The 26,760-nt window shown below is 39.1% G+C and overlaps 1 protein-coding gene across 9 annotated transcripts in view; it reads left to right on the plus strand.

Annotated features, from left to right (window-relative positions):
- Positions 1-26,760, plus strand: part of LOC109412137 (protein unc-13 homolog 4B) — a 381,313-nt gene that overhangs the window by 279,792 nt on the left and 74,761 nt on the right. Inside the window, exon 1 of one of the 9 annotated variants that reach the window (XM_062845792.1) lies at positions 22,424-22,531. The exons of 6 other annotated variants lie outside the window; for them this stretch is intronic. The gene's annotated coding sequence lies outside the window, so the exon portion shown is untranslated. Of the gene's footprint in view, positions 1-22,423; positions 22,774-26,760 lie in introns of those variants that run through there. 2 more of the 9 variants (XM_019685781.3, XM_029862214.2) reach the window with 2 other exon arrangements.

Below are 26,760 nucleotides of genomic sequence, written 5' to 3' on the forward strand. Positions count from 1 at the left end.
ATAAATCAGCATATGATATGAAAAGTTTGGCTCAAAAAGAAAAGTGTTCTATCCTATAAGATCGAAAAAGCTAATAGGAAGAACACGCCGCGATATAGGCATACCCCTATGAACGGAGTGCGAATTCCGAAAAAGCTACCGATCGATAGAATTTGTGATGAAAACAGAACAATACATTAGGCAGTCGGGTGCCTGAAACTTTTGCCAGTCTTGGTAAGGTGGTATGAAAACTACCAACCAAGCCGATCTGTTTAAAAGCACAGGTCGCACGGCAGAAGTTTCACGCATTCGATGTATTCGTTCAATACATGGCCTACTTGCCTAATTTCACCTTCTATAAAAATTTTCACACTTGTTCGCTACCTAGCGAATTCTATCATATCTATCATTTCATTATCCACTTTGATCTCTACTCCCTTATACTATGAGTAGAAAGAGACCGATATAGCCACAAAATCATCAAGTTATTAATAGAATACGGTCGATAAATCAGCATATGTAATATTTTTCAGCACTCTAAAGAGTGCCGAAAAGTAGTACTTTTCGGCACCTTTGCTACAGTGAAGAAAAGTAGGCCGTTTTATCATTGTTACCGCGAGTGAAAAGTAGGGGAGTTCGCAACGCAATTACAAAATAGTTATTTATGCAACAAGTTGCAAAATGATGATTTTTTCAGCACGAGTCGTACATTTATCCAACGAGGCTTGCCGAGTTGGATAAATACGACGAGTGCTGAAAAAATCGAGTTTTGCAACGAGTTGCATACAACATTTTTTGTAATTACGAAAAACTCCCGTTCCGGATAATCTATCTAGCTACACATACATGAAATCGGGAAGAACCACGTGGAAGCATCCATGCGCACCGACGCAGGTTTTTGTTCGATCAGGTAGGCTGTGGTGTAGAAGGTGTCACAAATTTTCAAGTTCCCGTCGTTGTCGTCGTCGTCGTCGTCAATCAGCAATATGAGAAGGAGCAAAAGTAGCTTCTGCACTTGATCAGCGGCCCGAATCGGAACGTGGATAGTCCTGATTTGGATTCGAGCTGCTAATTGGATGTAGGAGCAACAGCTGTATCTACGGAAAACGCGGTAGTGAGCAAAATGTATGTGCTGACAAAAGTGCCGAAAAGTGTTACTTTTCAGCACTTTTAAGAGTGCCGAAAAGTAGTACTTTTCGGCTCTTTTGTTTTAGTGGAGAAAAGTAGGCCGTTTTATCGATGCAACCGCGAGTGAAAAGTAGGGCAATAAGCAACGTAATTACAAAAAAGTAGTTTTCTACCCTGAAGTTTGAACTTGAGACCGTTTCGTCTACTACTTTTGAAATTGTACTTTGTTACTCTCTATTTTCTTCACCGAACTGCAAAATGATGCTGCCTGACTGTGCATAAGAATCAATCAAATATTCGAATTTTTTTCTTCAAAAACATAAAAAAATGCTGGGACTGCTATCGCTCGATAAAAAAAAGCTATCAACAGTTCAAACTTTACTGTAACCCAGAGTTTTCATGTACTTTCTCGCAAAAATCTTTCAGTTTTTGAACTCTAATGTTGAAAGTTCTGTTAATGTGTGTTTGATGTGATTTGTGCTTTGTACAAAACCGGTTTGACTATTTTGGCATTGAAGTTACTACAATAATTTGAATGCTTGTTGAATTTTTTTTCAAACGCGGGACATTTTCACGATTTGAGACGAAAGCGGGACAATTCGCGGGACATAATTTATCGCGGGACATTTGGTCAAAATGCGGGACTGTCCCGCGAAACGCGGGACGTCTAGTCACTTTAGCTTGCGGTAATCAGTTTCGCTCAAATTCTGCACGTAAATTCTGGGAGTCCAAAACAACCCCAAGTAACACACTTGTTACAGAAGAGTCACGGTGGCGTAGGTTTGTGTTGCGCAGAAGTCACTGTGACTTACTCTGCGCTGCCGTAACTCTTCTGTGACAAGTGTGTTACTTGTTTTTTGGGTTAAAATACTAAAATATGACATGTTGCACGCTTCCTTGTATGTGTTGCGCACAGCTAGTCATTTTCACAATTCATTCAAATGACAAGGAATCGCTTCTCATCTGATATAAGCTCTGGTTTACTGAAACCACTTTAAACGTAACTAGAAGTAACAATGATGAATCTTTTCCTTGTTGGATGATGTCCACATGAATATGATAATTTTTTGCAACACTGTTCAAAAAAATTCAGGGGGATTTCATGGAAAATTCAGGGATGTTTTTTTTTACAAAATAATGTTTATATAGTTCTAAAGCATATATAACATATTTGGATGAAAAAAAATCTTAATTATCTAGATTCGGAATGAAGTCTACCCATGAGTCTACCTCATTTACAACGATTCTGTTATTAACATATTCATTAAAAAGTTGATGTAATTAATAAAGATTTTCAAGATTCGCAATCTATTAGTTTTCCTAATGTTAACCATGTTTAGAAAGCTCTCAAGCTGTTTCAAAGTTTCAGGTGATATCAGGGATAAACCGGCTGGAACGCCCCTGAAACTCCTTGGTATGAACTTGGAACGCCTCATGAAACGCCCCTGAAACCCCCAGGAACACCCATGGGACCCATTCAAGGGGGTCACGAAGCCTCTTGTAAACCTCTAAAATGTTCCTGAAACCCCCTGGAACCCATGGGCCCCTTTAACTCCATGGAACACTCCTGGAACGCCCTGGAATAACCCTGGGACCTCCTTAACCCTCTATTTTGACACCCTAGTAAATTCAAATCTTCAGCGAAGTTGTCGAGAAGTCTTTTGCTCGTAAATTGGGGAAAATGTTGTCTGTAATAAAACCGCTACGGGGCGCTTGCATTTTAAATAGACTATTATGTACATTTCTTAGAGGCAGTACATGTATTATGTACAGGTCGGACTCGATTATCCGGGATTCGATTATCCGGAATTTTAGATTCGATTATCCGGAGTAAGTATCTTTATTGAGCTTTTTTTTTTTTTAATATTTTAATGCAGAAATTTGAAATCGTTTAATATTATAATACTGCGCTGACCCGATTTTGAAAGGCCTCGATGGCGTTTTCTCCAGATATTTTCGGTTTTCTGACCAGATTGTGTTAGCTTTTTTTAACAAGAAAAAGTGTTTTACATTCTGCATACCATTTCACAATTAATCTTAAGGACAGACTTGTTATAACCCCAAAATAGCCGCCACAATGGCCGACTTTGGTACTTAATCGCGATTTCGATCGCACAAATCTCTTCGTAAACAAAAGCAGCGCTACTGATCTTCGTATTTGAAGCTTAATACAAGTGAACAACAACACTGTTGTTTGAAGCTTGCTTCTTGAGATTTGTGCGTCTGAAGTTCTGATGCACTGTTGAAGCAAAATTTCTAGACGTTTGTCCTTAATATTAGTTGCTATATTTTGGAATCATATACTAATTACGTAACGTTCAAATCTCCCGTTATATTTGAAAAGGGGCAAACAATTTAAAATTTCATTTCAGCGAAAAAAATGCTAAATTTGCTAAAATTTACGATATCCTTTGAAAACAGACGCCAATGCAGTAATTTCTCAAGCAATGCCTGCAGAGATTCCATCGGATATTACTTCTGGGATTCCTCTAGAATTTCCAAGGAAAAGTCCTCAAAAGATTTTTTTTAAATGATGAATTTCTGGTACAGACTTCCAGTAGTTGGAGGTATCCAAATAAGATGAATTACTCTTGGTATCAATTGGTATTCCTCCAAGAATGCCATATGAAATCCTTCAGTTCGCCTGGGATTTCTTCAGGAATTTACCTACAATACCACCAGTGTTTCCTCTATAAAATTCTCAATAATTATTCTTGCAATTCTTGGAAAGATTTCTCCAAGGATTTTTCTAAAGTTTCCTCCAGAATTAAATCTTGGTGAAGCATAGGAAGTCCTTTAGGGAGGAAGTCCCAAAAGTACTGCTGGAATTTCTCCAAGCATTATTCCAGGAGCTCTTCTTCCTTGAATTTTCTGCAGAAACTCGTGCATGGATTTCTTCAGAGTTTCTTCTAGATATTTCTCAGGATATGTTTAGGGCTTTCTCCAGGAACTCCCAGATACCCGAGCAGGAGAGATAAGGTGTAAAATATTAAACTGAGGTTTGCAAAACCTGAAACAATAAATGGTGCCTGTTCTATAATTCAATAATATCTCAAGCAGATACTCGTTGAGGTATCTTTGTTAATGACTCAATACCTTGACTTGGTATGATATCTAATTCGTTCCTTCTCGGGTATAGACCTTCAGGATGTTTTCCATGGATTCCTCTAGGGGTTTTTCAAGAAATTTTTACAGAAATTGTCTGTGAATTACAGTCATTTCCGGAGTGAATCAGAAACTTTTTTCAAACTTCTTTAAGGTTTCCTCCAGTGATTTTTTCCAGGGGCAAATCAAGGAATTCCTTTAGAGATTTCTACAAGGATTCCTCTAGCGAGATTCTGATCGTTTTTGCATAAAGCGTGTTTTTTTGCGGAATTGACTTCACCGCTCTCAGTCTACGTGTGTATCAAAGACTTAGCGCAGAAGCTCTTTCTGAGTTAGAATATTTTCTAATATAAAGCGGAAAGGCAACGAAAACGGATCCACTCGTTGGCTGAAACGGGAAATGTTATTTGTGATGTTTATTTTTATTTGGCCGGGGTTCTGCTAAACCGAACTAAGCGCCAAAAACTTTATTCCGAGATAATTAAGCTTAAAGTTCAATCACTCACAAATAAACAACAGCTAAGATTATTTGAAACTTTTCCACACACATGTAACTTACAAGCCTTTATGAATCTTCAGAGACGAAGAATACATGTAAATTATTTGAAATCATTGATATAATTACATTTAATTTTTCAGTACTTCGCACTCAGTTCATTCTGGCTGAACAAAAACATTGAAATATGGTTTATAGTTCAGTGTGGCTGGCTGTGTTTCTTAGTTTCATAGAAAACCATTCGGGTTATGAAAAAAAAACTCGATTTTTCTTCGTCTATGAAATTCAAATCGATATCACTCACAATTCTTTACATGAATCATAGAGGACGCGTATATTATGGTAGCATGGAGGTTTCAAAATAGTTTGAAATATGAACGGCGGAAGCCCTCCCAGCTCAGCCCTTCCCAATTATGTTTTTTTTATAGGCGGTGCATGTGCAGGCACAGAGCAAGAGTGATTATGTAAAATGATGTCCTTGCATGTCCTGAGGTCCTGAGATGTGAAAATGGAGCAATGTGTGTACTTCAAATTTATACTGGTCGCAGAAAACCATGAAAATGATCTGCCAAAGTGAACTAAGACAAAAAAAAATCGGAAATATTAAAGAGATCTGAACTTGGATCCTTTAAGTGATAATCAAGCACGTTACCTCTAGGTCATTTTACTTAGCTGAAAGTCAGTCGTTAAGTCTGAATCAAGTTCTAAACATTCTTCTCTATCATGGTTTTCGTGAAAACGCCATTTTTCGATCAGCCAAAGCGAACCAAGTGTTTGATTTTTTTCAAGCTTTATTCTTCTTATTAGCCTTGTTGTTCAATGACGGCTTCTGTGTTAAATTATCAGTATGAGGTGTGTCGACATAACGCAGGTATTTAAGACCAGTTGATTTTTGTATTGTTGAGAATAAATAGATTCTAAAATGCAGTGGATTTGGTTCGGTCTGGCTGAATGTGATTTGAAAAAATGGCGATCAGCACCATCGAAACATAATTGTATCCTCCATCATCCGTATTTCTAATAACGTGTTCAATTCTCCCACAGATTGCTACTATGAGTCGGTTGGAAGTGAGAAATTTGACGGCAATGAGCTTAACTTGAAATGTTCTTCATCTGGACCAACACTAAAACATTTTGCTGATTCTATGGAATGGCTTACAGTTCACTCTGGTTGGATGCAATTTTATTTTTTGCATGTTCTGCCAAACAGAAATTTTGAATTTACTCCACGAAGAGCTGTCAGAATTACTGCATTTTTACATGGAAGGAGGATCATCAATTTCTTCATCCAATGGTAAAGAAAACTCAATTTTTCAAAAAATGGTCTTTGGTTCGGTTTAGCAGAACCCCGACCATTTGCCGCTCAATTATGATTTATGATTCAAGCTGCCTACACCTTTCGTCTACTGTCTCCTGTTTGTCAGGAAACAATTGGGTTTAAAATGAATTTTTTTTTATTTTATACAAAAGTGCACCATTTTCTGAGCCACTTTTATTTTGCCAACATAAAATAGAAGATAAAATTGTTCCGCTATAAATAGCAAAAGTAAATTTCTAATACTACAGCCCTATTCATTACATTTTTTCCCGTTCATCAAAACTGACAAAAAATAAAATAAACCACACCCCTTCATCAACCCCCTTTGACTGTATTGTTTTCTTTGATAGAATCAGAACCTTTTTATGGAGTTCAAAATTCACAAAAAAAAACTATGCCGATTTGTCAGCCTAAAATACAATCAAGGTCCCACTGTATACAATATTTGAGAGGAACGCCTATAAGGGGCCGTACATAAATTACGTTACGCTTTCAGAGGCGAGGGAGGGTTTTGCAGAACGTGACAACCCTTACAAAAAATATTGAGGTTCAATACAAAAAGTGTGACATAAGGGGAGAGGGGTTGGGGGTTTGAAAAATGTCGGTTTTGTGTATCACCCCTAACTTACGTCACGCTTCACGAGGAGAGGGGGAATTCAATATAGTGCAATGATCAATACAAAAACTTCATGGGTCTCATTAAAATAGCATGACTAGAAGGAAAGGAAAAAAATAAAAACTTTGTGTTACGTAATTTATGGACGTCCCCCAATTCAAATTTTTGGCTACGTCACTGCTTCATGCACATAAAATAACAAAAACATTACTTTTCCATACGTTTTTCAATTCCAAATTATTTTTTTTTCGTGATTCGGTTATCCGGAGAATTCGATTATCCGGAGTGAAATAAAAATCAATACTCCGGATAATCGAGTCCGACCTGTATTGCCATGTAGTACTTTCTGGGATCACTTCTGAAGATATTAAAAGTAGGGTAATTTTTCAATAAAAAATTCGCCAATTGTTGCACACCTCATAAGAATAACATGGAGTGTGCAACAATAGGCGAGTTGTAAGCTGTGCAACAATTGGAAAATTACCCTATTTCTTTTAGAATTTCATTCAGAAATCTCTCCAAGAGTTTTCTTGGCGATTCTCACTTGAATTCTCACTGATGATTGTAGTATCGATAATGGGTAAATTAAAACAAAATTTATCACAGACGAACAGATGTATCACTTGTAACCAGGGATGCCATATATACAGATTTATCTGTATTATACAGATTTTTGAACATCTATACAGATGGCGTTTATATGAAATACAGATTCTACATTTGTATAGTATACAGATTTTCCACCCAATTTTTTTATGGGGTACAGATTTTTGAGCGAGTGATACAGAAAATCATCTGGCATCGCTGCTTGGAACAAAATGTGATATAACATATCGTCAGGCAAACATAATCGTCCAATGCTAATTATGCTGTGGTCCGCATACCCACTGAGTAGATGGCGGTAGTGAGCAAACGTCAAACAGTAGCAAAAGCGATGCGAGCGCCATGAACGAACGATTTGCGAACTACGGAATATTTGAATAATCCGTTAAAAAGGGAAACGATGGGAAGTTAGTAGAGTGAGACGTATGTTTGTCTGTGAATTTTTTATAACGCACATCCTGAGTGCTTTGCTTTTAGCGTTTATACTGGTTGCTTTTATTTTAGCGTGTTTGACAGCTAGGGGGCTGTCCATAAACCACGTGGTCATTTGGGGGGGTTCGGCCAATGACCAATTTGTATGGACAAAAAAAAAATTTTTGTATGGACTAATGACCACGCGGGGGGGGTTCAAAAGTCCCAAAAAAATGATTACGTGGTTTATGGACAGCCCCTAGAGCCAGAATTCTCAGTGTCGTGAATGTTGTTGTCGCGAACGGTTGGGTCACAGACAAACAGACATCTCACTCTACTCACTTCTCATCGTTACCATATTTAACGGTGAGTTCAAATATTTTGTGGTTCGCAAATCGCTCGCGTCGTTTTTGCTCCTGTTTGACGTTTGCTCACTACCGCCACCTACTGAGTGGTTTGCGTAACACAGCTTGGTTAGCACTGGGCGATTATATTTTCGTGACGATGATTTTTATCGCAATTTGTTCCAAGTGATACGTCTGTTCAGCCGAATAGAAATAGGTTAGGTATTTTTGACACTGCAATGATCATCCAAGCAAATAATCAGGTATTTTTCACAAAGCCCTCAATCCTTTGGAGCCAGAAGGGTCAATATGACCCCGGCGATGAAATCGAGCATAACGAATGTATTCCAGGCCAGCGACGTTGCGTTAGCAGTAGCGAAGTTATTCGGCTCCAAAGGGATAGAGATTTCCCCTGGAATTGCTCCAGAAATTGTGGGTGAAGATTTCTTCAGCAATCTCTCAAAGGATTTCTTTAGGAAGGCCTCCGATTATTTCGACAGAAAAAAAATCAAGAATTCCTGCAAGATTGTTTGCACAAAATTCTTCTGAAATTCCTCCACGTATTCTTCCGGGTTATCCTTCAAGGAGATTTTTTTCAGGGAAGGATTACATCGAAGACTATCTTATCAAGAAGACATGGAACTCTGCTGTTTTCCCACACTAACGGCTAGCGTCACCGACGGCACCACCGCCTGTTGAGATAAGGTGGTACTGTTGTATATAAGTGTAATAGTGTGTTGGCTAGCATGAAGACTTACTCACACTATCATGAATAGCTCCACCTTGATCCGTGGGTAGCGCTGCTAACAGTGACTCCCGATTTCCAGAAGTGCTGCAAGTCTCCTTGGTAAAGTGGTCTTCGATTTCATTAAGGGATTCTTAACAAATTTCTGTGTATCAAATATGATTTCCAAATTTATTTTGCAAAAGTTATACATGCCACAGAATCTTCAAAATATATCTGGTTACGCCCCAAAATAAAAGGTTGAACTCGAATTCATTAGAGTTCCAATCCATGCGTTGAAAAAAAACATCTTAAATTCCTTTTTTGAGGGCCCATATAGCCGAGGCGGTAAACGCACGGGTATTCAGCATGACCATGCTGAGGGTGACGGGTTCGATTTCCGGTCGGTCCAGGATCTTTTCGTAAAGGAAATTTCCTTGACTTCCTTGGGCATAGAGTATCTTCGTGCCTGCCACACGATATACACATGCAAAATGGTCATTGGCAGAGGAAGCTCTCAGTTAATAACTGTGGAAGTGCTCATAGAACACTAAGCTGAGAAGCAGGCTTTGTCCCAGTGAAGAAGAAGAAGAAGAAATTCCTTTTTTTTATCCAAAACCAACAATTAGTCATAACTTTCCGAAATATCAATTAATTAAAGGCGGGATGAATGACCCATAAAAGGTTAAAATCCCTGGTAATAAACAAACAAACAAACAATTAATTAAAGAAACACTTGCCTCTCTCGAACTATGTATTGCCCCACCTTACTCTATAGCACAGACAGACAGACGTAACACTTCGAACATTTTTCGATTCAATTCATAGTCACGCCCAAATAAAACGGTATCATACAATATCAATACAGGTTATCATTTTCTGATTAGTAGAGTGGATCGTACACTAATGATACCATAAATCATATTGATGATAGCACATATGATATTCGAAGTTTGAATGATAGACCGAATGGGTTGTTAAGTATCGTTACCATTCAAAAATGCTAGTTTTGTCGAACATTTTTTTTTGCAAAATCATACATGCTACAATCACTTTATCACCATCTTTATGATACTATGAATAATAAAAACAAAACGGAAATATTTCAACAATCTGTTTTACCGACCAAAAAAAAGTATACTATAGACGTACACCCCTGCGGGCACTGGACACTGTCAACTTTAGCTACGATAACGCGTATCATTGTTTACTTCCACGGCGTTTTTTATTTAGAAAATCGAGAATCGAAACGTTAGATTTCCGTGTTCAAGCTGTTCTAATAGCTTCACGTGTGGTGCTGACGCACTACACCAAATAGAATCAGTGCTCGCGGTTGATTGAAACCCAGCAACGTTGGAAAGGCGAGAAGCAGCTAGTGTCGGGGAAGAATCGGAAGAATCTTCAGGAGGAAAAAGGAAAATTTGGGGGAATGAAAACAGTATTCTTCTCAACGGATCGACCAAACTTGGACCCGAGCTTTGACATTGGAATCGATGCTGGACTTAATTTAACGACACGGAGGGACGGAGAGTGCACACGGGAATGCATATACCATAATATACCGTCCACGGCATGGGATATTCACATATTCTTCGCAAAATCGCGGTAAGACGCTACCGTGTTGATGTTTATTTGAAATATTTTGGCCACAGGTGGGTAGTTGGCCAACTATCAAATTTTGAAAAAGATAGTTAAATCGAAGTACGATGGGAATTATCAGAGTGTTACGTCTGTTTGTCTGTGTCTATAGTATTAAACCATATACAAAAATTCAAATCAATTGATTAGAAATTGACTTAATTATACCGGCAAGTGTCTGAAACAGGTAAACCTGCCCAAATGGTACAAGACCCTATCTTGAGCATTTAATAATTCAATCGATCAGCGATACCCCTTCCTCGATAGTGTTGTCTATGTAGGATAGTTCATTCTTCACCAAAGCGCCACAGTTCTTCATGCCATCGGATTGTTCGCTCAATGATCAGGTCTGCGACCTTTTCCGTGACTGCTTGCAGCTTCGAGTCCGTGATCTTCTCCAGATCGTTGGTCGATTCACCGGTCTGCGCTTTTATCTCATCCGTTGTGCTTTCACTGCATTCGACACAGAATCGAAAAAAAACCGCTACTAGGGTAAACGTACCAATAGTGGTGCTATTAGTAGCTCCTTGTAGAAAAATAATTGAATAAAATTGATAATACCACAAAATAAAAAGTCTGAAAACGTTAGTCGGTAGTTTTTCACTTAAATTTGCTAGAAAAAATGTAAAAACCATTGTTTATTTCAGTTTTTGCTAATAAATCACTTGCACCAATTATAGGTACACGGTTCCTATTGTGGAGGTAAAATTTAACATTGGTTCCTATAGTGGCGCATCCCATTGAATTCTTATGGGAGCCACCACTATAGGAACACTACCACCACTATAGGTGCAAAGGAGCAAAAAATTTAGGAAAATAATTGTTTAACATAGGTTTTTCGGCAAATCCTGAACACAAAATTGACTTAATGTTATTAATTAGTTATGATACATCTATTAAAAATGTCATTTGCAAGTTTTTTGTTCGAAATAGTGCTAAATTGGCACTACCACCACTATTGGTACTACCTCCACTAAGGGAGCTTTTACCCTAATGGAAACTGTTGAAAGGCAATCTTAACAAACTTCCTATGTATGTATTTCGACATTCTGAAATCCACTAGGTAGGTATATCGATTTTCTATGGGACACCTAGCTGTAAAGTTTATTCTATAATTATTGAACTTTTCAAGTTGACCTGCATTCACTATTAAATTTTGTGTTGGTTCATGGGTGGAAATATTGTTTCGCAAACATCAATCGAGCAGTTTGGTATACAATGAATGCGCCTACCGATATGCATGAAGCGTAGCACTATTTGCTCGAAGAAAAAATAGCAGCGCTCTTCATTCGTCGTGCTCTATGATCTTCAGAGAGTAAAGCCCAGTAGAAAATATGCTAAATTAATGGCCTCATAATTAATGGCCTCATAAATTATACCGCGCATCAAATAGATTACTGGGTTATTGATTCAAATCGATTATTATGCGATGTGAAACCTATTTAGAGGTTAATTGATTTTGGATGTAACTTCTTTATTTTCGTACAGGGAAGTGGAACCATCTTGACAGGGCTCCTATGTTAAGCAGTTTTCGGCTATAACTCAGGCAATTTTGAGCCAATTGACTCAATTTTTGGTACGCGTTTAGATACGTATAGTATCTAGCCGTGTACGAAATTTCAAGTCGATTGGTGCGAAATTGACTAAGTGCCCAAAATACCAGCCACTGCCCAAGTGGCTTGGTACCCTATACCTAATTTTTCATGTATATTTTCTATGTGTGATGGCTTTGTTTAATATGCCCAAAATACACATTTAATTTTACTTGAAAACGGTTTGAAGCAAAAAAACATATTACAAATCAAATGCGTCAAATGGGTCCGTTATTTGACAGAATTAGCAGAGCCCGCAAGTCAGTCAACCCACGAAAACTCAAAATCATATCTCAACATACACATTGCGCTGAATGTTATTTTTATGATTTTAACGTGGATCAAGCTGGCGTGGAAGTGTGAACCCATGAGCCGCGCTTCATTCGGGTCGACCCTAATTAGTTAGCGTCCCATGTTCAAGGCCTCGATCCAACACGGCGGAGTTTCCCCCGAATGTTTGATGACGCATTTAACGTGCTGTCTTCTGCGACCTTGCCAGCTACACTTTGTACCAAAACAATCAAGTTGAGGAACACGGTGATCGTCATTCTGGCTTGCTCTTTGAAGCACACCACAACGACAATGGAGTTATAGCTCTCCATGATTCAGTATGTACATATGAATAGTGAGATCAACCGCGCCGAGCATTCGTATACGAGGAAGGGAGTTTACCCACCGCTCAAACAGAATGCTTATTCCAACAGTCAGTGTATGGCATGGTACACAAACCACGTAACGCTAAAATCGGTGATTGGAGACTCCCCCCTCTCCCTTGTAACGCTTTTTGTATGAAAACCAAAAATTATTTTGTATGGTGCGTAACGCTAAGCTAGACTCCCCGCTCCCCTAATGCGTTACGTAATTTGTGTACGATGCCTATGGTGCGTCGCGCCGGTTCAGCGCGGCCCGGTGCGCAGTGAATCGAATAAATTACTAGCTTCTTATTCACTTGAGTTCCGTTGAATAGTTTGCCGGTCAACACATTTCAGAGTTATTATTTTCCTGCTGGGTGTTATAAACAACTTGGAATTGTCATCACGGTGTGTTCCATGTGGTTGTGTTTAAGCTTTCAAATGTTCAGGACCCACATTGATTTTAAACCACACCATAGAGTTTTTTATTTATTTATTTATTTATTTATTTATTTATTTATTTATTTATTTATTTATTTCGTCAACCGACGTAGACTAGTACATTTACATATACATATTTTTGTTTCTTAATGCTATAGTTTAGTCTAAGAAATACATAAAAAATATTAAAAAATTAAATTAGGATAGGTAGTGTATTTATAATGTTTTTAGGTGTTGGGACTTCGAAGACTGTAAAAGTATTTTCTAAGGTTATGCCGAGACATTGTAAAGTCAATGGTTTCGCAGTGTTGATTATAAATGTCCATCATTCGATTAAGAGGCCCAAATTTGGCGTAGTTTGTTCTACAGTGGTTTGTTATGAATATGTTTCGATTTCGTAGTTGCCGAGAAGGTATGTAAAAATTTAATGAGGATAAGATTTTTGTTGAATCAATACGTTGTGAAACGATATCGTTAACAAAAGAAACCATTGCAATTTTACGCCGCTCTTTCAATGTTTGTATGTCGATAAGCTTGCAGCGTGCTTCATATGATGGAAGTGGAAATGAAGTCCAACCTAATTTACGAAGAGCATATAATAGAAATTGCTTTTGTACTGATTCTAATCTTTCTTCGTGCGTGATTGAAAAAGGAGACCATACAATGCTGCAATATTCCAGTATTGATCTTACATATGCAATATACAGAGTTTTGATTGTGTATGGGTCATTAAAGTTGTAGCAGAAACGCTTAATAAACCCTAGCATGTTATTAGCCCTGTGAATTGTTGTGTTGTAGTGGTCTACGAAAGTAAGCTTAGAGTCTAAGATTACTCCTAAGTCTCTTACTCTTTCACATTTTTCCACATTTTGGTTTCCTAATGCAACTGCAATGTTTGGTGTTGTTCTTTTTCTGCTAAATGATATTAAGTTGCATTTTTTTACATTTAATTCTAAAAGGCTTTTTTTGCACCATACGTAGAATATGTGAATTTCATTGTGGAATACATTGATGTCTTCTTCATTTCGTATCTCCAGAAAGAGCTTCATGTCATCGGCATAAATTAGAACTTTTAGTTTGTTTAAAATGAAGGAAATGTCGTTTACATACATAATAAAGAGAAGAGGTCCTAAATGAGAGCCTTGGGGGACACCTGAAGTGACTTGAATTGGGTTTGACTTGTTTCCATTGAATTTAATTATTTGTTGACGTTCAATTAGGTATGATTCAAGCCATTTCAGGAGAGTTGGCTCAATTCCGATTTTTTGTAGTTTGAAAAGTAGCATTGGTATGTCAATGCGATCAAATGCCTTACTAAAGTCCGTGTAGAGAGCTTCCACGTGGTTTCCATTATCCATTGCGTTTAATGAATAGTCTATGAATTGCAGTAAATTTGTTGAGGTCGACCGACCTTTGAAGCAGCCGTGTTGCATATCAGTAATTCTGGTTTTGGTTTGGAGAAATAGCTTTTCGTTGACAATTGCCTCGAAAAGTTTCGGAATGCAAGAGATAATGGCTATACCACGATAATTACGTACGTCTGATTTTCGGCCAGATTTGAAAATAGGTACTAGAAAAGAGCTTTTCCATAGTTTTGGGAAATTACCAGATTCCAGCGACATATTAAAAAGCCAAAACAAAGGAGCAGTCAGTTCCTGTGCTAAAGTTTTCATGAATACTGGGGGGATCCCGTCAGGACCAGGACCTTTTGAGGCGTCTAGATTCTTAAGAGCATGTAAAATATCCTGCACTTGGAGTTGGTTTACGCCAATGTCCCTAGGGAATTCTGGGTAAAATGCAAAATAATCGCGGTCACGATCTTCTTCAGAAAATGTTGTATAGATTTCTTGGAAGAAATTTGCAAAAAGATTGCAAATTTTTTCCGAGTTATCACCAACAGATTCATCAAGATGCATAACGGATGGAAAATTGTCAGATTTTAATTTGGATTTTACGTAGTTAAAGAAGTTCTTTGGACAGGACTTTATTTCGCTTTCAGTTTTTGAATTATATTCTTCAAATGCATTACTGATGGCTAAGTTCAATTGCTCGCATATATCCAAATAATTTGCTAGATTTTCATTGGTATTGTGTGTCTTGTAATTTTTATGGGCTTTTTGTTTGCGGTTCTTCAAATTTTTTATCTGTCTATTATACCAGATTGGGTTTTTTAAATTTCTGCTACGACGTTTTTTCCTTGAAGGAATTTCTTGGATAATTATTTCCGATAAAATTTTGTAAAATACGTCAACAGCAGTATCGACATTTCCTTCGTTTCTTAAAACTACTTGCCAATTCACACTACTTAACCTACGTTTAATATTTTTATAGTTCGCCATTTGGTATTCAAAGATTACCTCGTATTCACAGTCATTGGGTCTTTGGTTTTTATGTATGAATAAAGAATATTCGATTGCTGTATGGAAAGCCTCATTTTTCCACAATGGAGTTAATGATTCGGTCACACAGAAATCTTCGTTAATATTTGTTAATAAAAAGTCCAGATAGCAGTTCTGTTGGTTTTTAATGTGATTAATTTGGTTCAGTCCTAAAATTGCGGATTTTTCAAAAATAAACTTTATTATCCCCAACGACTGGGAGTAAGATGCTTTCATTTTCTGAGTCCAGAATAAAGTCAGCATGGCGTTGATTAAAGTCTCCATAGATGTGAACTTTAACCTCAGGAGGAAGCTGTGATAAAATTTGTTCAGCACATTGGAAAAAACTTTCGTATGTGCTTTTATGAGCATGGTCTGGAGGAAAATACACTGAGGCAAACACGTGCGTTTCACCTGCTATGTGTGATTTCACCCAGATATGCTCAAACGTTTTGAATTTTGAAGTGCTTATTAATTCAGAATTATAATTTGCCGAAATAGCAATTAAAACTCCACCGCCAGACTTTTTCTGAGACTCCAGAAAATTACGGTCGTCTCTAAATACATTATAGCTGCTTCCGAAAACTTCCTCGCTTTTTACACTTTCATCCCAGCTCGTTTCAGTTCCCAGAATAGCCGAGAAGGATGAGCTTAGTATGTTTTTATAAATTTCCTTCATTTTGGCTGGGCTTTTCATGCGATTGAAATTTTGACAATATATCAAAACTTCGGTCACATTCTGTTTAAAATGCGAACAAGTTTCCGGAAGTTCGTCGGTTGATGATATGCTACTTATTCCTTCGGTTTTACCTTTTATCGTAGCAACTTTACTGGGTTGCAAATTTGTAAGTCGGCAACCTGAAAGGGGCTTTCCCGGGTCAGTCGATAAAAAGACCGACAGTCAAAAATTGCGTGCTTAGCTCGCACTGCAGCATAGACACTATTGATATTTTTTCAACTAAATTTAAAAGGTTCAACAAAGAAGTGCGGCTTAAATAGCAGCTGTTTTAGCTGTAGCAGCTGAATATGAAATGTCCCTCTACCGGTACGTATTCCTAAGGTGGCAGCCTCACCATGGTGGATATGGGACATCAGGACTCTGCCCTACGATGCAAAGATGCTCCTCGTTACCGTAGAATTGGGCTTCTGCTCAGTGATCCCCGTTCGGGGATCAAGATCTTCAACGGCTCTATCTAAATCAGAGGATTATCTAGAAGGATGTTCGAAGAAAATGTGGCGCCATATACGATGAGATTACGTTGCATATCGCAAGGATCCATCGACAGGAAAAGAAAATCGGGCGTCCGTTCAACACATCGCGACTGAAAGGCACAGCGGTGCAAAGGTCCTTCGTTGAGGAATTGGAGAATCGTGCTGTGGGTATTTGCGGGAAGGTGGCAGCGTAGAAGATCAATGAACCGTTATTAAGAGCGCCTTCGACGCCACATATGAGTGTTGGAAACCAAGCATTGCTTTAGGTTTGTTGAAATGGAGTTTCGAATTGGGGATCATACCAAGATCCTTGATCGACGAAACTCGCTCCAGAGGTTTGCTAGCTAAGCTGTACTAAAACCTAGCAGTAGACCGGCGATGATTGAACGAGATCACTGATCGGTATTCATCTGCATACTGTGATAGTGACTGGGTACATTGCCTAATAAAGATTAAAGAATCGAGGTCAGGTCCAGGACCTTTGGATGCATCCTCTTTGTTGAGAGCACATGCGAAAAAATCCGTTCTGATAAACGTGAACAAACAAACGCAAATATGAGAACAAGCAAATATACACCGTGAACTGGAACTAGTTCCAGCTGTCAATATGGGCGTTCTAGAATCCGTGATATCTAGTTCACGGTGTACACTTCTTATTGTTGTTATCGTTGCTATGCATAGTTCCCGTTTGTTCCCTTTCCGGTGACTGGAGTTCACATATTGGAACGGATTTTTTGGCGTGCAGCACGAATATCAGCCTCGATGAATCCCTTAAAAAAAGGCGCTATGCGTTCCTCTTGCGGCGAAGAGAACTCCTACACTCGGAAAATTCTTGGCTTGGACAATGAACTATCGGTCTCGTATTGGGCGCTTCGTCTACAGTCGTCTATACTCTATCTCTTCCTTTTTTTCGTTCACCCCTCTTTCTCCTCTCTCCCTTCTTCCCACTTCGCTCCGCAGAGGATATGGTGTTGCCACTGTCGAATTCGCCCGCATTAAGATGATACGGGACGCCGTGTTAATTTTGCTATCTTCCGTCTCTTTCATCATCGTGGCCCTCGAAACTTTGGCGATGCAAATCTCCAGTTCCAGAGGACTGATCTAACCGAAAATTCAGTCGATTGTTCATCACATGTAAGCATACAAGCGATCAAATTTTCAGCCCATTTGATACAGCAGAACTCGAGATTTGCATCTTCTAAGTTTAAAAGCATTGATTGATGATTCTGATGATGCCCCGTAAAGCCTTAACCAGGTTCAGAAGTAGCGTTAGTAGTTGTGTACATTATAAACCCAGAAGAGGCAGGTTAGCATTAACCATTTCCTGCCTCTTTTGGTTTGGGATACTTTGCGCATAATCTCACATGTTTTTTGTTGTTGTTCATTTTGTTAATTGTACCACTCATGCAGGTGCGTCGCTTGGGGTGGTCATTGTTATCGTATACGGTAACAAATGCTAAAAATACTTTTCAATTCATAGTTCATGCGACGCCGCCAGATGCCGCCCTCCAGTTGGGGATAGCAATGTAAGGCCTCAGGGTCAGGTCCGCACGGATTTCCGAACTTGGCCTTAAAAGTAGCTGTTGCAGAGGGTCTCGGAATGTTCAAGTCTGCTATGCAGAAATGCTTGGACGAGGGAGTTTTCTCAGAGGTTTGGAAACGGCAGAGCCTGGTACTATTGCCGAAGGCATGGAAACCACCAGGAGATCCGTCGGCAGATAGACTAATATGTTTAATCGACACGACAGGGAAGGTGCTCGAAAAGATCATTCTCAACAGACTGCGCCAGTTCGGCTTCCGGAAGGCGAGGCCGACCGGAGATGGCGCTCCAGCGTAAGAGGAGGGGGATTCGTGACTGTGCGGTAGTGAATCTGGATTCTAAGGAACGCGTTCAATAGCGCCAGTTGGGTGGCTATAGCCGAGCGCTGCTACGTTTGGCGATACCCGGGTACCTGTACAAGATCCTCGGGAGTTACTTTCAGCATCGAATACCAGTTTACAACACAGAGGTCAGTCGGAAATGCTTTCACGTGACCTCAGGATTCGATCCTGGGTATGGTGTAATGGAAGATCATGTTCGACGAGGTGTTCCCGGTGAGAGTGGCAATCGTCGGCTTCGCTGACGACATTACGCTGGAGGTTTACGGTGAGTCGATCAAAGAAGTGGATTTGACTACAGATAAAAAAATGACTCAATCGCAGCTATGGAGAAGTGGATGAGATCCAGGAATCTGGAATAAACTAAACACACAATAGATATAGTGGTTGTTAACAACCTAAAGTCGCAGCAGCAAGTGGTGATCAGTGTAGGTGGTTGAACTATCCTTCCGTAGCACTTCTATGGTTGCGGGCTATGGTTGTTTCCGACAATATCTACATCGTTTTGGTCATGCGGGTTCTCCCGAATGTCCGGTTTGCAGGACACGTACAGCTCATGTGTCCGCGTTTTCACACATTGCGTGACACAACTCCCGACAATACTGTCCAGAGGATGTGTAGGGATGAGTTCGGCTGGAATGCCGTTTCAACGCCTATCACCCACATTGTCTTGAAGCTACAGAGGAGGCGGTCTGTGGATTCGGAGATTGGCTAGTTCAGGTGCGGTACAAGAGGTGATCCAGGGATTCGGAGTCGGCTTCTTAGGTCATGCCGGTGCCCTGCGATGGAAATCGACTCTTACAGCAATTAAGTGGCTGCGGAAAGAACGTCCTGGTAGCGTTTCCGTCGTGACGTCGGTCTAATGGGTGAGATCCGAGCACCCGGAAAGGGTCGGGGAAGGTGGAGACTCTACTGTCAGCACCCTTCTGGTGCTGATAGGGCCTTAAGGGTCGTGATACCCTTGTATTCAACAGGTCTGGAATCTGGTTGAACGTAAGCATCAGTTCTTGATGTCTGTAAAATAGTTGGACGCGGGCGTGGGGTTGTCCCTGCCCTCCTTCCAAGGACAAAAGGAGTGGTGAGGACCACTCCGGAAACTGGCTAACCGCCAGCATGCTATCGTGATTTCCACTGCTGTAAACATATGAGGGAGATATTTTGACTGCTGTGCACTATTTTGTACAGAGTCTTGTTTAGCTGCTTACTAACTGTTGGTACTGGTCGCTACGATACTTCTCTCTACTACTTCGTCAAGGGTTGAAAGAAGAGCACGTGATGTTAATGCCGATGTTCCTTTTCAGTTCATTTGGAATCCATTTAACATCACCGTGATCGTCATGTGTAAATAATACATCCAATTTATAAAACCTATCTAACAATAAACTTTCCTCAATAAGCTTTAAGCTGGTCTTGCCGAATTTCACGGGACTGATTACCGCCGAGTGAACTCCTACTCTTAGTGTGTCGCAACAATAACAATATAATATTAAAACAATAGAATAATAAAACATTATAACAATAACAATAATAAAAACAATAGCAACAATAATAACAATAACAACACTAACAACACTAACAACAATAACAACAATAACAACAATAACAACAATAACAACAATAACAACAATAACAACAATAACAACAATAACAACAATAACAACAATAACAACAATAACAACAATAACAACAATAACAACAATAACAACAATAACAACACTAACAACAATAACAACAATAACAACAATAACAACAATAACAACAATAACAACAATAACAACAATAACATCAATAACAACAATAACAATAATAACAACAATAACAACAATAACAACAATAACAACAATAACAACAAAACAACAATAACAACAATAACAACAATAACAACAATAACAACAATAACTACAATAACAACAATAACAACAATAACAACAATAACAACAATAACAACAATAACAACAATAACAACAATAACAACAATAACAACAATAACAACAATAACAACAATAACAACAATAACAACAATAACAACAATAACAACACTAACAACACTAACAACAATAACAACAATAATAACAATAACAACAATAACAACAATAACAACAATAACAACAATAACAACAATAACAACAATAACAACAATAACAACAATAACAACAATAACAACAATAACAACAATAACAACAATAACAACAATAACAACAATAACAACAATAACAACAATAACAACAATAACAACAATAACAACAATAACAACAATAACAACAATAACAACAATAACAACAATAACAACAATAACAACAAAACAACAATAACAACAATAAAAACAATAACAACAATAACAACAATAACAACAATAACTACAATAACAACAATAACAACAATAACAACAATAACAACAATAACAACAATAACAACAATAACAACAATAACAACAATAACAACAATAACAACAATAACAACAATAACAACAATAACAACAATAACAACAATAACAACAATAACAACAATAACAACAATAACAACAATAACAACAATAACAACAATAACAACAATAACAACAATAACAACAATAACAACAATAACAACAATAACAACAATAACAACAATAACAACAATAACAACAATAACAACAATAACAACAATAACAACAACAATAACAACAATAACAACAATAACAACAATAACAACAATAACAACAATAACAACAATAACAACAATAACAACAATAACAACAATAACAACAATAACAACAATAACAACAATAACAACAATAACAACAATAACAACAATAACAACAATAACAACAATAACAACAATAACAACAATAACAACAATAACAACAATAACAACAATAACAACAATAACAACAATAACAACAATAACAACAATAACAACAATAACAACAATAACAACAATAACAACAATAACAACAATAACAACAATAACAACAATAACAACAATAACAACAATAACAACAATAACAACAATAACAACAATAACAACAATAACAACAATAACAACAATAACAACAATAACAACAATAACAACAATAACAACAATAACAACAATAACAACAATAACAACAATAACTACAATAACAACAATAACTACAATAACAACAATAACAACAATAACAACAATAACAACAATAACAACAATAACAACAATAACAACAATAACAACAATAACAACAATAACAACAATAACAACAATAACAACAATAACAACAATAACAACAATAACAACAATAACAAAAATAACGACAACAACAACAATAACAAAAATAACGACAACAACAACAATAACAACAATAAATCAATGAAATAATATATGTTACTGAAAAATGCGTGCATTTTACACTAATCTGTACCAACCTGAAATGGTATGAACTTTGACTTAAAACATGAAACATTATTCGATGCAATAATTGTTTAAGAAATATGTATTCTCTTAACATAACCGATTCTACGACACATAATAAAATAAAGCTTATATTTCTTATCAATTTTATAATTCTCCTATTAAATTTACGATGCCTCATTATCAAGAAATGTTGGGAGGATGAATAACTTCGCTTATACTTATTAAGCTCGTTCATCCCGCGCACCAGGCAAAAGTTAAGTCATTCTCATATACTGGAATAATCTTAGTCACGTCCAGTACGGAATGGGTTATTCTACTCCACACCTTTATGGATCTACTTAGACGTCGTCGTCGTCGTCGTCGTCGTCGTCGTCGTCGTCGTCGTCGTCGCGCCGTCTCTATGCCGGTAAAGATTTACTGATGCAAATAGTAGCTAGGTACACCCAACTCGCGAGGGGAGCAATCCAACATCGTGGAGCGCCCCGGCGAGACGAAAAGTCAGAGAAGCAGCCAACGCGAGGCTGTAGTACCTCTACACTTGGGATTATATGTATGGAATTTGTTCAACACTGCAGTGCTTTAGTAGGAAACGTTCGTTTCGTGCTGTTTCAGTTTAGTCGGCATCCGGCAGGCAGTTACAGTTGATCGTCGTCGTCGTTGTTGTCGAGTCGTGGTTCGTAGAGTCGATTCAGTCAATCAAATCTCGTTAGATTTTTTGGGGGATCGTGTCGTGGTCGTTCGACGTGTTGATCGCTTTTCCGGCCGGTTCGAATTACCTGTTGGTGTTATTCGCAGTGTATGGTGTGAAAGGTGTTAACCGTCAAGCGTGAAGTGCGAGTTGTTTTGAGAGCAAGAAGCCCAGTTGAATGCAGTCGTGATTTTTTTGTGTTTTAGAAGGGCAACGTGTAATTAACGGTGATTGTTGGTTGTTTGATGTGCTGCGTCACTTGAGTTACTCTGTATATGGTTGGGTTGCTGATATCTGTGTAAGGAATTCTCAAGAACTCGCATCACCCGAAAAAAATGCACATTTATGGCAACGGTATGACTCATGCTGTTCATGGTTACAAAGACCAACTTCCCGATCACCGGTTTGATGCCTTTTATCGTTTAACATGATCGTTGCAAGTAATGTGGAAGGAAGTTGAAAATTGACCAAAGATGATGTCATTTTGCGAAGAGAGAGAAATGCTTTCTCCGACTGGTAGACAGTAAACAAGTATCTCTGTGTCCATCATCGAATCGAATCGAAAGGCGAGCCAAAACAGAACGGATAGTCATCTGGTGCACAGGCGTGGGTCAAGGCAACACTTCACAGTGGTCGACAGGTGGTCAAAAGTAAAAAAAAAATAATCAAGTATTCATAGTGTTTATCTACCCTTGCTTCCTTAAATCTCTTAAATACACTAAAGCCACAGAGTAAAAATAGCGAGATCAATTCAATGGAGTAGAAGCCTTTGCATTTATAGGCAAAATTGGTAATCAGAGTGGAGATTGAACAATATTGATAGCCACTCACTTTGTACATATGGCTGAAATATAAATGACTCATAAAAAAGTATTCATTTTCCATAACAAAATTAAACATTGCCAATAAAAAAGTAGGGGTGGGAGTAATAATAAACTACAAAAGTTCCATAAACAAATCAAAAAGTGCACAAATCATTGTTTTTTCAGCAAAAAAAAAAAATGGGAAAAATATTTTATTTTTTATCGCAATTGTTGCATTTGTGGAAATTCTGACATTGCTCGAAAATCAATTATTTATGGGAAATTTTTATTTAATTATGCGAATTTTTATTTGTTTATGGATCTTTTATAGTTTATTATTGCTTCCACCCCTATTTATTTGTTGGAAATTTTCGAATTATTTATGGAAGTTTCTCAATTAATTATGGGGCGATTGATTGGCTACCTTGGTCATATAGCTGAGTGAAATTCAGTTTGCTGGATGTTGTACACTCAGTAGCAAAAAAAAAAGCCGAGCTGATTTTTTCTCCCAAAATCCGTCATGTTCAATCTGTTGTAACTTTGGCAATTATCAATATAAATTTTACGGATTTAAGTGAAAAATTCAAGTAGCTTAATGAAAATTTTACTGCATCGTTAGAAAGTATAGGAAATGTTGTGGTCAAAATTTGAAATGTTTTCATCCAGTGGTTTGGGCCACACCAATCGTCAAAGTTGAAGTACCAATGTGGGTTCCTACTGTTTTCACTCCATATTGACCATGCTGAAATACCGGTGCAGAAAATAAGTCGAGGTCAATTCATTTCATTTATGTTATGATCTAAGTTTTAATAAACAATCCATATTGCGTATTTGATTTTTTTAAAGAAATTGTAGTGTTTTATGCTAGTTATTTATGACATTCTACAGTCTACACGTAACACATAGTGTGTTATGCGTTACGCGCAATGCGGTACAAATATACATATGTTAGTGAATAGACAAGTAGTTTGTATAATTTACAAGTTTTGGCTACTGTTGTGGTAGTTTAGCACATCAATAAGTAGGCCGAGGTCTTAGAATTATCATTATTAGTCGAGACGTCAACTGGATAAGTACCATATTGGCGACGAACGAACCCCGTTTGTTTTTGAGCCTTCGAAACGATTATCGGAGTGTTTAGCAAAACGACTCAACGATTTTGGAGATCCAGACAATGAAAAAATCAAGATCCGTTTTCCGTGAAAGGACGTGCAAGAGCGAAGCTGATCATCAAGCAGAAACTCTTTTCCTGCTCTGCTGAAAAAATTGAACATCCTGCTGAAAGAAAAATCAAGCGAAACAAGTTGTTGGCTAGGTAACGAACTATGGTTCCCGGAATCGGACAAAAAAGAATAACAAGTCCTTTGCAAGGGACTGCCTCAGGAACGGATTCGATCCGTTGTGTTAGGCGAAGATTTCCAAGTTTGCCTCAAAGGTAGACTGCCTCAGGAACGGAGGTTTCCGTTGAGTAAGGCGATTCTCGAAACGAGATAGATCTGATAGATGGACCACCTCTTGTACTGCATCTGGACTAGCCACTCTCGGAGTTCACGCGCCACCTCCTCTGTAGCTCCCAGACGATATGGGTAATAGCCGTTGAAACGGCGTTCCAGCCAAACTCATCCCTACACATCCTCTGGAGCAAGTTGTCCGGGTTTGTGTCCTCCCCGCATGTGGCAAGCATGCGGTCACGCATTGTGCGAAAACGCGGGCACATGAACAAAACGTGTTCCGCCGTTTCCTCTAAACCATTGCACACTGGGCATTCGGGAGAATCCGCATGCCCGAAACGGTGTAGATACTGTCGGAAGCAACCATGACCTGTAAGGACCCGTGTCAGGGGGAATGTAAATTCCCCATGGCGCCTATTAATCCAACTATCTACCCTCGGTATCAACCTACGGGTCCACCTTCCTTTGGTGGAACTGTCCCACGCGCGCTGCCATTTGACCATAGAAGCCATCCTGGCAGACCTGCCTCTTGTGCCGCGCATTTCGAAGCACTCCATGTCCTCACTGATAAGAATGCTGATAGGCACCATACCAGTAATGACGCAGAGCGCGTCGTGTGACACGGTACGGTACGCGCTCGCAACCCTCAGGCACATAAGCCTGTAAGTACTTTCCAGCTTCCGTCGGTAGTATTTGGTACTTAGCGCGGTGCCCCACGCCGGGCCGCCATACCTAAGTATGGACGTAGCAACACTAGCCAGAAGCTTGCGCTTACTGGTGTACACCGCAGAGCTATTGGACATCATCCGGGACAGTGCCGCAATAGCTGTGGAGGCTCTTTTACAGGCATAATCGACGTGGCTACCGAAGGTAAGCTTATCGTCGATCATCACGCCCAAGTGTTTGACGGAGCGCTTTGACAGGATAGTGCACTCTCCTACACTGATCTCCGTCTGCTGCTCCGACTTCCGGTTGTTAACAACCGTCACCTCTGTCTTGTGGTGAGCCAGCTCCAGTTTCCTGGATCGCATCCACGCCTCCACTCGATCAAGGGAGTGGTCGGTAGTCAACTTCACCTCCTCGATCGTTTCACCGTAGACTTCGAGCGTAATGTCGTCGGCAAATCCGACAATCTCCACTCCCACTGGGTACTCTAACCTCAACACCTCGTCGTACATGACATTCCATAACACCGAAAGCAGGATGGAACCTTGCGGGACTCATGAGGTTATGTGAAAGCACTTCCGACCCACCTCCGTATCGTAGACTAGTACACGATTCTGAAAGTAACTTCCGAGAATCTTGTACAGGTACTCCGGTATCCCCAGACGCAAGAGCGCATCGGCAATAGCAGACCAGCTGACGCTATTAAACGCATTCCTTACATCCAGAGTCACTACCGCGCAAAAGCGAATTCCCCTCCTCTTAGGCTCGAGTGCTTTCTCGGCGGTTTTTGTAACCGACAAGATAGCGTCTATGGTGGACCTCATCTTCCGGAAGCCGTACTGGTTACTCGAAAGACCATTTTCGCCCTCGGTGAACCTCAACATTCTATTGAGGATGATCTTTTTGAGCACCTTCCCCGCCGTGTCAATCAAGCATATTGGTCTATATGCCGACGGGTCTCCGGGTGGTTTCCCCGCCTTTGGCAATAGTACCAGGCTCTGCCTCTTCCAAGCTTCTGGGAAAACTCCCTCGTTCAGGCATTTCTGCATAGCAGACCTGAACATCTCGGGAGCCTCTGCAATAGCCACTTTTAAGGCCAGGTTTGGAACTCCGTCCGGACCTGGGACCTTTCCTACGCTAAGGGACTTAGCTATCCCCGCAAGTTCCACATCGGTGACCCTCTCCTCATCGCCAGCCCCAGTCCCCGGCTGTCCTACGAAAGGAGGCCAAGTACTAGGATCATGACGCGGAAAACGTCCTCCAATGATCCCCTCCAACATCTCTGGAGATTGCT

Source organism: Aedes albopictus, chromosome 1 (assembly GCF_035046485.1).
Source record: "Aedes albopictus strain Foshan chromosome 1, AalbF5, whole genome shotgun sequence".
In the NCBI taxonomy this organism is placed as follows: Eukaryota; Metazoa; Arthropoda; class Insecta; order Diptera; family Culicidae; genus Aedes; species Aedes albopictus.